This window comes from Chiloscyllium plagiosum, chromosome 27 (assembly GCF_004010195.1).
Source record: "Chiloscyllium plagiosum isolate BGI_BamShark_2017 chromosome 27, ASM401019v2, whole genome shotgun sequence".
In the NCBI taxonomy this organism is placed as follows: Eukaryota; Metazoa; Chordata; class Chondrichthyes; order Orectolobiformes; family Hemiscylliidae; genus Chiloscyllium; species Chiloscyllium plagiosum.
The window spans coordinates 714,790-727,929 of NC_057736.1; the positions used below are offsets into that span (position 1 = coordinate 714,790).

At 43.5% G+C, this 13,140-nt stretch overlaps 1 protein-coding gene across 2 annotated transcripts in view; it reads right to left on the reverse strand.

The window, feature by feature from the left end:
• LOC122563454 (proto-oncogene tyrosine-protein kinase LCK-like) overlaps nt 1–13,140 on the reverse strand; it is a 148,773-nt gene that overhangs the window by 50,255 nt on the left and 85,378 nt on the right. The gene's annotated exons all lie outside the window — the stretch shown is intronic.

Below are 13,140 nucleotides of genomic sequence, written 5' to 3' on the forward strand. Positions count from 1 at the left end.
ACAGTTCTTGTAGGGTTTGTGGAGGGACACAGTTCTTGTAGAGTTAGTGGAGGAACACAGTCCTGTAGTGTTAGTGGAGGAACATAGTCTTGTAGGGTAAGTGGAGGAACACAGTCCTGAAGGGTTGGTGGAGGGACATTGTTCTTGTAGGGTTCGTGGAGGAACACAGCCTTGCAGGGCTAGTGGAGGGACACAGTTCCTATAGGGATACAGTTCTTGAAGAGTTAGTGGAGGAACACAGTTCTTTTAGGGTTAGTGGAGGAACACAGTCCTGAAAGGTTAGTGGAGGAACACAGTCTTGTAGGTTTAGCGGAGGGACGCAGTTCTTGCAGGGTTAGTGAAGGAACACAGTCATTCAGGGCTAGTGGAGGGACAGAGGTCTTGTAGGGTTAGTGGAGGTACACAGTCTTGTAGGGTTAGTGGAGGAACACATTTCCTGTCAGGATAGTGGAGGAACACAGTTCTTGTCGGGTTAGTGGAGGGACACTGTTCTTGCAGGGTCAGTGGAGGAACACAGTCTTGTAAGGTGAGTGGAGGAACACAGTCTTGTAGGGTTAGTGGATGAACACAGTTCTTGTAGGGTTAGTGGAGTAACACAGTCCGAAATGATTAGTGGAGGAACATAGTTCCTGTAGGGTTAGTGGAGGAACACAGTCTTGCAGGGTTAGTGGAGGAACACAGTTGTTGTAAGGTTAGTGGAGGAATACAGTCTTGTAGGGACAGTGGAGAAGCACACTTTTGTAGAGTTAGTGGAGGAACATAGTCTTGCAGGGCTAGTGGAAGAACACAGTTCTTGTAGGGTTAGTGGAGGAACACAGTCTTGTACGGTAAGTGGAGGAAGACAGTTTTGTAGGGTTAGTGGAGGAACTCAGTCTTTTGGGTTAGTGGATGAACACAGTTCTTGTAGGGTTAGTGGAGGAACACAGTCTTGTAGGGCTTTTGGAGGGACACAGTTCTTGTAGGGTTAGTGGAGGGATACAGTTCTTGTAGGGTTAGCGGAGGAACACAGTCTTGTAGGGCTTTTGGAGGGACACAGTTCTTGTAGGGTTAGTGGAGGGATACAGTTCTTGTAGGGTTAGCGGAGGAACACAGTCTTTTGGGTGCATGGAAGAACACAGTCTTGCAGGGCTAGTGGAGGAACTCAGTACTTGTTGGGTTAGTGGATGAACACAGTTATTGTAGGGTCAGCGGAGGAACACAGTCCTGCAGGGCTAATGGTAGAACACAGTTCTAGTTGGGCGATTGGAGGAACATAGTCCTGAAGAGGTAGTGGAGGGACACAGTTCTTGTAGGGTTTGTGGATGGACACAGTTCTTGTAGGGTTAGTGGAGGAACACAGTTCTTGAAGGGTTGTGGAGGAACACAGTCCTGCAGGGCTAATGGTAGAACACAGTTCTAGTTGTGCGATTGGAGGAACATAGTCCTGAAGAGGTAGTGAAGGAACACAGTTCTTGTTTGTGATTGCAGGAAAACAGTCCTGAAGGGTTAGTGGAGGAACACAGTCTTGTCGGGTGAGTGGAGGAACATAGTCTTGCAGGTCTACTGGAGGAACACTGTTCTTGAAGGGTTTGTGGAGGAACACAGTCTTGTAGGGTTACTGGATGAACACAGTCTTGTAGGGTTAGTGGAGGAACACAGTCTTGTCGGGTTACTGGATGAACACAGTCTTGTAGGGTTAGTGGAGGAACACATTTCCTGTCAGGATAGTGGAGGAACACAGTTCTTGTAGGGTTAGTGGAAGAACACAGTCTTGCAGGGTTAGTGGAGGAACACAGTCTTGCAGAGCTAGTGGAGGAACACACTTTTTGTAGGGTTTGTGGAGGGATACAGTTCTTGTAGAGTTAGTGGAGGATCACAGTTCTTGTAGGGTTAGTGGAGGTACACAGTTCTTGTAGGGTTTGTGGAGGGACACAGTCTTGTAGAGTTAGTGGAGGAAGACAGTCTTGTAGGGTTAGTGGAGGAACATAGTTCCTGTAGGGTTAGTGGAGGAACACAGTCCTGAAGGTTTGGTGGAGGGACATAGTCCTTATAAGATTAGTGGAGGAACATAGTTCTTGTAGGGTTCATGGAGGAACACAGTCTTGCAGGGCTAGTGGAGGGACACGGTTCTTGTAGGGATTGTGGAGGGATACAGTTCTTATACAGTTAGTGGACGAACACAGTCTTGCAGGGCTCTTGGTACACTGTTTTTGTTGGGCGATTGGAAGAACACTGACTTGTAGGGTTCGTGGAGGAACACAGTTCATATACAATTAGTGGAGGAACACAGTCTTGTAGGGTTAGTGGAGGAACACTGTTCTTGTAGGGTTAGTGGAGGAACACAGTCTTGTAGCGCTAGTGAAGGAACACAGTTCTTGTAGGGTTAGTGGATGAACACAGACTTGTGGGGTTAGTGGAGGGACACGGTCTTGTAGGGCGTTTGGAGGGACACAGTTCTTGTAGGGTTTGTGGAGGGATACAGTTCTTGTAGGATTTGTGGATGGACACAGTTCTTGTAGGGTTGTGGAGGAACACAGTCCTGCAGGGCTAATGGTAGAACACAGTTCTTGTTGTGTAATTGCAGGAACACAGTCTTGTCGGGTTAGTGGAGGAACACAGTCTTGTCGGGTTAGTGGAGGAACACTGTTCTTGAAGGGTTCGTGGAGGAACACAGTTCTGGTAGGGTTTGTGGAGGGACACAGTTCTTGTAGGGTTAGTGGAGGAACACTGTCTTGTAAGGTTAGTGGAGGAACACAGCCTTGTAGGGTAAGTGGAGGAACACAGCCTTGTAGGGTTACTGGAGGAACACAGTTCTTGTAGGGTTTGTGGTGTAACTCAGTTCTTGTAGAATTAGTGGAGGAACACAGTTCTTATAGGGCTCGTGGAGGAACACTGTTCTTGTAGGGTTAGTGGAGGACCATAGTCTTGTAAGGTTAGTGGAGGAACACAGTCTTGTAGGGTTACTGGATGAACACAGTCTTTTAGGGGTAGTGGAGGAACTCAGTACTTGTAAGGTTAGTGGAAGAACACAGTCTTGCAGGGTTAGTGGAGGAACATACTTCTTGTAGAGTTAGTGGTGCAACACCGTTCTTGTAGGGATAGTGGAGGAACACAGTCTTGTAGGATTAGTGGAGAAATACAGTCTTGTAGGGATAGTGGAGGAACACAGTCTAGTAGGGCTCGTGGAGGAACACCATTTTTGCAGGGTTAGTGGAGGAACACAGTTCTTGTAGGTTTAGTGGAGGAACACAGTCTTGCAGGGATAGTGGAGGAACACAGACTTGCAGGGTAAGTGGAGGAACACAGTCTTGTAAGATTAGTGGAGGAACTCAGTACTTGTTGGGTTAGTGGATGAACACTGTCTTGCAGGGATAGTGGAGGAACATAGTCTTGCAGGGTAAGTGGAGGAACACAGTCTTGTAAGATTAGTGGAGGAACTCAGTACTTGTTGGGTTAGTGGAGGAACACAGTCTTGCAGGGATAGTGGAGGAACACAGTCTTGTAGGGTTAGTGGAGGAACACAGTCTAGTAGGGCTCGTGGAGGAACACCATTTTTGCGGGGTTAGTGGAGGAACACAGTTCTTGTAGGTTTAGTGGAGGAACACAGTCTTGCAGGGATAGTGGAGGAACTCAGTCTTGCAGGGTAAGTGGAGGAACACAGTCTTGTAAGATTAGTGGAGGAACTCAGTACTTGTTGGGTTAGTGGATGAACACAGTCTTGCAGGGATAGTGGAGGAACACAGTCTTGCAGGGTAAGTGGAGGAACACAGTCTTGTAACATTGGTGGAGGAACTCAGTACTTGTTGGGTTAGTGGATGAACATTGTCTTACAGGGATAGTGGAGGAACACTGTCTTACAGGGATAGTGGAGGAACACAGTCTTGTAGGGTTAGTGGAGGAACACAGTCTAGTAGGGCTCGTGGAGGAACACCGTTTTTGCAGGGTTAGTGGAGGAACACAGTTCTTGTAGGTTTAGTGGAGGAACACAGTCTTGCAGGGATAGTGGAGGAACACAGTCTTGCAGGGTAAGTGGAGGAACACAGTCTTGTAAGATTAGTGGAGGAACACAGTTCTTGTAGGGATAGTGGAGGAACACAGTCTTGTAGGGCTCGTGGAGGAAAACCATTTTTGCAGGGTTAGTGGAGGAACACAGTCTTGTAAGATTAGTGGAGGAACTCAGTACTTGTTGGGTTAGTGGAGGAACATACTTCTTGTAGAGTTAGTGGTGCAACACCGTTCTTGTAGGGATAGTGGAGGAACACAGTCTTGTAGAGTTAGTGGAAGAACACAGTCTAGTAGGGCTCGTGGAGTAACACCATTTTTGCAGGGTTAGTGGAGGAACACAGTTCTTGTAGGTTTTGTGGAGGAACACAGTCTTGCAGGGATAGTGGAGGAGCACAGTCTTGTAAGATTAGTGGAGGAACTCAGTACTTGTTGGGTTAGTGGATGAACACAGTCTTGCAGGGATAGTGGAGGAACACAATCTTGCAGGTTAAGTAGAGGAACACAGTCTTGTAAGATTAGTGGAGTAACACAGTCTAGTAGGGCTCGTGGAGGAACACCATTTTTGCAGGGTTAGTGGAGGAACACAGTTCTTGTAGGTTTAGTGGAGGAACTCAGTACTTGTTGGGTTAGTGGATGAACACAGTCTTGCAGGGTAAGTGGAGGAACACAGTCTTGCAGGGTAAGTGGAGGAACACAGTCTTGTAAGATTAGTGGAGGAACTCAGTACTTGTTGGGTTAGTGGATGAACACTGTCTTGTAGGGTTAGTGGAGGAACATATTTCTTGTAGAGTTATTGGAGGGACACATTTCTTGCAGGGTTTGTGGAGGGACACAATATTTTTAGGGTTAGTGGAGGAACACAGTTTTGTCGGTTTAGTGGAGGAACACAGTCTTGCAGGGCTAGTGGAGGAACTCAATTCTTGTAGCGTTAGTGAAGGAACATAGTTCTTATAGGGTTAGTGGAGGAAAATAGTTCTTGTAGGGTTAGTGGAGAAACACAGTCTTGCAGGGCTAGACAGGGTAGACCATTTTGGACAGAAATGAGGAGAAACGTCTTCCCCAGAGAGTGGTGGCTGTGTGGAATGCTGTGCCCCAGAGGGCAGTGGAGGCCCAGTCTCTGGATTCATTTGAGAAAGAATTGGATAGAGCTCTCAAGGATAGTGGAATCAAGGGTTATGGAGATAAGGCAGGAACAGAATACTGATTCGGGATGATCAGCCATGATCATATTGAATGGTGGTGCAGGCTGGAAGGGCAGAATGGCCTACTCCTGCACCTATTGTCTACTGTTTATTGTCTAGTGGAGGAATACTGTCTTACAGGGTTAGTGGAGGAACACAGTTCTTGTAGGGTTAGTGGAGGAACACAGTCTTGGGAAAAACATTGTGAAAAGTTGATGGGCAGGGAGATCTGGGAGTTCAGGTCCATTGTACCCTGAAGGTGGTTGCACAGGTGGACAGAGTTGTCAAGGAGGCATATGGTATGCTTGCCTTCATTGGATGGGGTATTGAATATAAGAGCTGGCAGGTCATCTCAAAATTGTACAAGACATTGGTTCGGCCGCATTTCGAATATTGTGCACAGTTCTGGTCACCACATTACCAATAGAATGTGGACGCTTTGGAGAGGGTGCAGAGAAGTTTTACAACGACATTGCCTGGTATGGAAGGTGCTAGCTATGAAGAGACGTTGAGTAGGTTAGGCTTGTTTTCACTAGAAAAAAGGAGATTGAGGGGGGACCTGATTGAGGTTTACAAAATTATGAAGGGTATAGACAGGGTGGATAGAGACAAGCTTTTTCCCAGGGTGAGGGATTCAATAATGAGAGGTCACGTGTTCAAGGTGAGAGATGAAAAGTTTAAGGGGGATACATGCAGCAAGTACTTTACACAGAGGGTGGTAGGTGCCTGGAACGCGTTGCCAGCAGAGGTGGTAGAGGCAGGCACGGTAGATTCATTTAAGATGCGTCTGGACAGATGCATGAGTTGGTGGGGAGCAGAGGGTTACAGATCCTTCGGAATTGGGCGACAGGATTAGACAGTAGATTTGGATGGGCCGAAGGGCCGAAGGGCCTGTTCCTGGGCTGTAAATTTTCTTTGTTCTTTGTAGGGTTGGTGGAGGAACGTAGTCTTGTAGGGTTAGTGGAGGGATACGTCTTTGATTAGATTAGATTACTCACAGTGTGGAAACAGGCCCTTCGACCCAACAAGTCCACTCCGACCCACCGAAGTGCAACCCACCCAGACTCATTCCCCTACATTTACCCCTTCACCTAACACTATGGGCAATTTAGTATGGCCAATTCACCTAACCTGCACATTTTTGGACTGTGGGAGGAAACTGGAGCACCCAGAGGAACTCCACGCAGACACGGGGAGCTATACTGGGGTGTGATACTGACTGATCTGTATTGCTCCGTAGTGGGTTAACGGAACAAATAGATCTGAGAACTTTACTGTTGTGTGACACATATTCTACTTGATAAACTTTTGAGATTTTGTAATTAGGTTGCATCACCAAAATGAATTAATAAGTTTTTTTTTCAAACAGAAAGCAAGGAATTTGCTTTCCCTTTTCTTCAATATACCTTCATAAAATAAATATTCTTACCTTCTGAAAAGTTTTGTCTATGAATCCTGCTCAACGTAAATGTTACACAATTTACAATTCAGGAGATTAGATCATATAGCCATTGATTCCTATACTAAGAGTTGATATCGCTAGATGTTTTACAACCTTTAAACAAATAAATTAATACAAAGTAAACTGTGGAAATTAAAAATCTATAACCCTAACCCTATGTTTTTAAAAGTTATGTATTGTATGTTTGTGTTTCTGAGCTTTGAGTTTGTAACCAGTGTGTTTTCCGAATCTTTAACTTTTAAGTATTTCTATAACCATGGTGATTTATTTTAAAGCAGTTTTGAGACCTGGCTTTAGGGTGAATGGGTTTGTGTGCACACTAATGGACTTCTGTTTATTTTAGATTATTTTGTGACCCAACAAGATAAATAATGGGGCCTTAAGGTTTCTTACAGAACTCTGGAACTTGTATTTTAAGCTTAAGGGAAACACTCATACCTCAGAGAGAAATTCATTTGAAGTTTTACTTTGATTTCGAGCAATCTTATAAAATCCTTGTAATAGGATGGCTGTGTAAACCAGTGCTCCTGAAAAGGGAAGGATATATAGTGAACTAAGTTATCTGCGAGTGAAGGGTTAGTTTTAGTCTCAGAGTGGACATGTTGGGATAAAACCCTGAAGAGATTACTTAAAGCTGTGTATACTTAAGCATGTGTGTGATAACTCCAGGATGAAACTACTTGCAGTTCTAATTTGAAAGTTGAGGTCACAAGTGAATTAAACCTATGGAGGTTTTAGATCGGGGATTCTGGTGTGAGTATTGTACAAGTGATGTTATGTATACAGTGCTGGGTGTGTTTTTGGTACTATGCAAAATTTATTTTGTTTATTTTCAATTTCTAAAGGAGTTTTTTGAGAGCACTGAGATTATACTGTGGTGTGCCTCAGGGATTAGGGTTGGGACCACAATTATTCACAATTCACACAGATGATGTGGCACAGTGGCTCAGTGGTTAGCACAGCTGCCTCACAGTGCTAGGGACCCGGATTCGATTCCCACCTAAGGTGACTGTCAGTGTGGAGTTTGCACATTCTCCCCATGTTTGTATGGGTTTCCTCCAGTTGCCTCCCACAGTGCAAAAATGTGCAAGTTATGGTGAATTGGTCATGGTAAGTTGCCCATAGTGTTCAGAGGTGTAAAGGTTAGATGTATTAGTCAGGGGTAAATGTAGGGGAATGGGTTTGGGTGGGTTACTCTTCGGAGGGTTGGTGTGGACTTGATGGGCTGAATGGCCTGTTTCCACACTGTAGTATTCTATATCCATGATTTGGAGTTGGGGACCATGTATAGGGTGTCAAAGTTTGCAGATGACACTAAGATGAGTGGCAGAGCAAAATGTGCAGAGAACTGTGAAATTTTGCAGAGGAACATAGATACGTTGAGTGACAGATGGAATAGAATGTTTATAAATACTAAATTATCCATTTTGGTAGGACTAACAGTATAAAGGACTATGACTTGAATGGTAAAACGTTGCAGCATGCTGCTGTGCAGAGGGACCTGGGTGTCCTTGTGCATGAATCACAGAAGGTTGGTCTGCAGGTACAACAGGTAATTAGGAAGGCAAATGGAATTTTATCCTTCATTGCTAAAGGGGTTGAGTTTAAAAGCAAGGAGGTTATGTTACAGCTGTACAAGATGTTGGAGAGGCCACACCTGGAGTACTGTGTGCAGTTTGGGTCTCCTTACTTGAGAAAGAATGTACTGGCACTGGACGGGGTGCAGAGGAGGTTCACTAGGTTGATTCCGGAGTTGAGGGGGTTGGTTTTATGAGGAAGGACTGAGAAGATTGGGATTACATTGATAGGAATTTAGAAGAATGAGGGGGGATCTTATGGAAACATGTAAAATTATGAAGGGAATAGATAAGATAGAAGTAGAGAGGATGTTTCCACTGGTGGGTGAAATTAGGACAAGAGGGCATAGCCTCAAGATTAAGGAGAGCAGATTTAGAACTGAATTGAGAAGGAACTTCTTCACCCAGAGGGTTGTGAATCTGTGGAATTCCCTGCCCAGGGAAGTTATTGATGCTATTTTAGTAAATGTTTTGAAAGTTAAGATAGATTTTCTTTGAACAATGAAGGAATTAAGGGTTATGATAAGAAGGCGGGTAGATTAGATTAGATTAGATTCCCTACAATGTGGAAACAGGCCCTTCAGTCCAACAAGTCAACACGGACCCTCCGAAGAGTAACCCATCCGGACCTATTTCCCCTCAGACTAATGCACCTAACACTATGGGCAATTTAGCATGGCCAATTTATCTGCCCTGCACACACGGGGAGAATGTGCAAACTCCACACAGACAGTCACCCGAGGCTGCAATTGAACCTGGGACCCTGGTGCTGTGAGGCAGCAGTGCTAACCACTGAGCCACTGTCCCACCCCGGGTCGGTGGAGCTGAGGCCACAAAAAGATTAACCATGATCGTATTTAGTGGTGGAGCAGGCTCGAAGGGCCGAATGGCCTACTCCTGCTCCTAGTTCTTATACTTTTACTGTCTTTAGAAATCTTTGAAATATATTATGTGTAGATGGTTTTGTCCATTCTATTTAATCTTCATTTCTTTTGATGATAAACTTCTGTTTTATTGATTAGATTACTTACAGTGTGGAAACAAGCCCTTTGGCCCAACAAGCCCACACCAACCCTCTGTAGAGCAACCCACCCAGACCCATTCCCCTACATTTGCCCCTTACCTAACACTACGGGCAATTTAGCATGGCCAATTCACCTGACCTGCACAGTTTTGGACTGTGGGAGGAAACCGGAGCACCCAGAGGAAACCCACGCAGACACGGGGCGAATGTGCAAGCTCCACACAGACAGTTGCCTGAGGCAGGAATTGAACCCGGGTCTCTGGCACTGTGCCACCGTGCTGCCCAATTGCTCAAGTAAAATCTGCAGCATTGCAGGATTATATTTCAATGAAACCTTGTTAAAACTAAAACAAATTAAAATATGCCCTATCAAACAAGGTTCCTGTTTGGGTTCTGATTTGCCCAGAAATCACATCAGCTGGGATCATAACACTAGTGACATTATTTTTGATAAAGTGTGTATTTTAAAAGAGCATCTTTTTTATGCGTTCCTGGGATCACGGCATCACTGGCTAGGCTAGCACTTATTGCCTGTCAGGCAGTTAAGAGTCAACCATTTTGAGGTGGGTTTGGAGTCCCATATAGTCTAGACCAGTAAGCATGGCAGATTTCTTTCCTAAAGAACATTAGTGAACTAGATGTGTTTTTATGGCAATGAACAATGGTTGCATGGTGACAATTAGACCAGCTTTTAATTCAATATTTTTATTGAATTTAAATTTCACCATCTGCCATAATGGGATTTGCACCCATCTCCAGAACATTAGCCTTGGCTTCTAGTCAGTGGGAAGTTCTACACAAGGCAATGCACATTGGTGGCCCCTTCAGGAACATAAGAACTAGGAACAAGAGTAGGCCATTCGGCCCCTCGAGCCTATTCTGTCATTCAACATGATCACGATTTATCTCATCACAGCTTCAACTGCACTTTCCTGCTCAATCTCCATAACCTTTCAATCTATTAGTAATTAAACATCTGTCTATCACCTCCTTAAATTTACTCAGTGTCTCACTGAGCATCCACCACACTCTGGGGTAGTGAACTCCACAGATTCACAATTCTTTGAGAGAAGCAATTTTTTCTCAGCTCTGGTTTTAAATCTGCTGCCCCTTATCCTAAAAACTATGACCTTTAATTCTAGGTTGCCCCACATCCTCTCTACACCCACTTTGTCTTTAGCATCTTATACACATCAATTAGATCTCTTCGCATTCTTCTAAACTACAGAGAGTATCGGCCTAAACTGCTCAATCCCTCCTCATACGACAATCCCCTCACCTTTTCATCTTGTTTCTCCCTGGAAGCCACTACAGCTCTGGATCTGGGTGATCACACAGCGATTACTGGAAATGTTGGTTTGGATTGCAAATCCACTGACAGTACCACCACACCACCGCCTATCCCTAAACTAAGTTGGAGTTGTTGAAGAACGTATTTGTAAATTAACTGAACCATTAATGTTCACACTCTCAGGTTTTAAAAAAAAATATAATGAGCTCAGCATTCTTGATCATTGCACAGAAGAAAACTATACAAATGATACATCTTCTGATCTTCTCTGCTATGCCCTGAGTGTTCATTAAATAAAGGTTGCAGCGTGAATATCAAAAGCAATTGCTGAATATACAGAACAGACTGGGTGGAACTTCCTGATATCAAGTGGCTCCTCTATTGTTCTTGTGTTACTGTTGATTATGTCTTTCATTTATTAAAAAAAAGGATTCAGTGGTTTTATTACCAAGAGAGTGATACATCTTAAGATACATTATAAAACTAATCAAATCAAAATAGTTTACTTAAACAGAATTTTGCCACTGATGTGTTTAAAAGTACAGCATCATCTGCTCAATTGAAGAGTCTCAATCCTGTGGCACAGTAAAGTCACCAGAGTCTTCCCGGCCATAGGGCTGTCCTCTCATTAGAGAGAGAGATGCTTGGTGGTATTTAAACTGAAGAGGATTCATGCCTCAGGTAAGGGGAGAGGTTGAGAAGGAGAGTCCTTTATGGTAACCTGAGCTGGGGTGGGGAATTGAACACGGGCTGTTGGCATTATTCTGCACCACAAACCAACCGTCCAGCCTGGGACTGGAATCTGAATTATCACACTAGTGCAGTCATAGGTTCTGGTTCATGTAAATTATTACAGGGTGGTTAATTCTGCACATGGAAATAACTAGTCTTAGAATTGCACATACAGAAACATTGGAATATTTCCCAATACATCATCCCTTTAAAAATAATATCTTAACTTTATAAGTACCTGTTAATTCTTAATCTAGGCATTGAAATGCAGCAACTTTACAAGATTAGTTTTTCTTCAAAATATAGGATAAACAAATTGTTGTACACTTCACATTTTTTCAGTGTTCTCGGTATATTGAACACATTCTCTTCTAAAGTACACAGTCTACATTGTGCTTATTGACCATGTTTTATGAGGTTGTTATAACAAACTGAAAAATTCCCCATGTGTGGAGTCATAAAACTGAAGAGGAAAATTAAGTTTCTTTTTCCTCACTGAAAATCTCTTGGCAGTTGTTTCTGTCCAGAAGATAAAAAAAAAACTCTCTAGTTTGAGCCAGGAAAACTCCAAAACAATATGTTTCTCTGGGAGTTTTATTTTATCCATGGAAATGAAGTGTCAGAGGTCTTTCCTGAAGAAATTATGAGTATTATAGTGAGGACTAGAAGTCTGGCAAGTTCCAGATATCAATCACAAATTAAAGATGAGCCTAGGTTTGGGGAGGGGTCAATTGTAAGAGGTTTGGGGAGTGCTGGCTGGTAGTAACCAGAAGTGACTCCTCTTGGCTCCAAAATACATTAAGGAATTTTTAAAAATCTTACCTTTTTGCTGATAGGCCTCCTGTTTTCTCTGGGAATCTCAACATGCAGAACTGATAATCCTGAACACTCCTGGGTCAATGTCAGTTGAGTTCAGGACAAACTAATTTGTGCTTTTGTTCCTTAAACAATCACTGTGACTCTTGTCAGCAAATTAGGATAGTATTGTTGTGTCACCTTAGGCATACCAGACCATAGGGGCTGCTCTTTCATTAGAGAACATAGAACATAGAACATTACAGCACAGTACAGGCCCTTCGGCCCTCGATGTTGCGCTGACCAGTCAAAGAAGCAACCTAAGGGCCATTATAAGTCAGGCAAGGGAAGAGGTTGAGAAGGAGAGTCCTTCATGGTAACCTCAAACCAGTGATGGGAATTGACCGTTTGCTGTTGGTATCACACTGCTCTGTAAGCCAACAATCTAGCCAACTGAGCTAAACCAATTTCCACAGATGGTGTATGGATGTTTTGGAGGAGATGCTAGGCCATGAGTAAAATATCCAATCCAGTTTAGTGAGAGCTTCATGGAACTGATCCCAACTAATGTGAAATATTCAATGAATGTAAATTGAATATCTATAATGACGGCCTCTTAAAATTACTTCATGATAATATTATAAATATATTGAATTAAGACATAATGCTTTTCAATGTTTTTCACATCCTCAAAAAAGCAATGTTATTTTACTTAAATGTTAGAAACATTTTCGGTGCTTCAATATTTCCAAAGCAGAATCGAAGCTTTCCTCCTTTGTCGCAAGAGGAATTCCTGGCAGAATTGCACTTTGGTTTTGAATGCAGTTATGATCGTATTTTTTGTGAGAATAACCAATCACAGGAAATTCATTTACAGAGTAACCAGAATGATCGTCTCTTCACAATGCCAGGAGTTGTTGTAAAGAGGATTTTGTTTTGGCCAAATCCAAAATGATTTGGATGCGAGCATAAGAGGTACAGTTAGTAAGTTTGCAGATGACACCAAAATTGGAGGTGTAATGGACAGCGAAGAAGGTTACCTCAGATTACAACAGGATCTTGATCAGATGGGCAAATGGGCTGAGAAGTGGCAG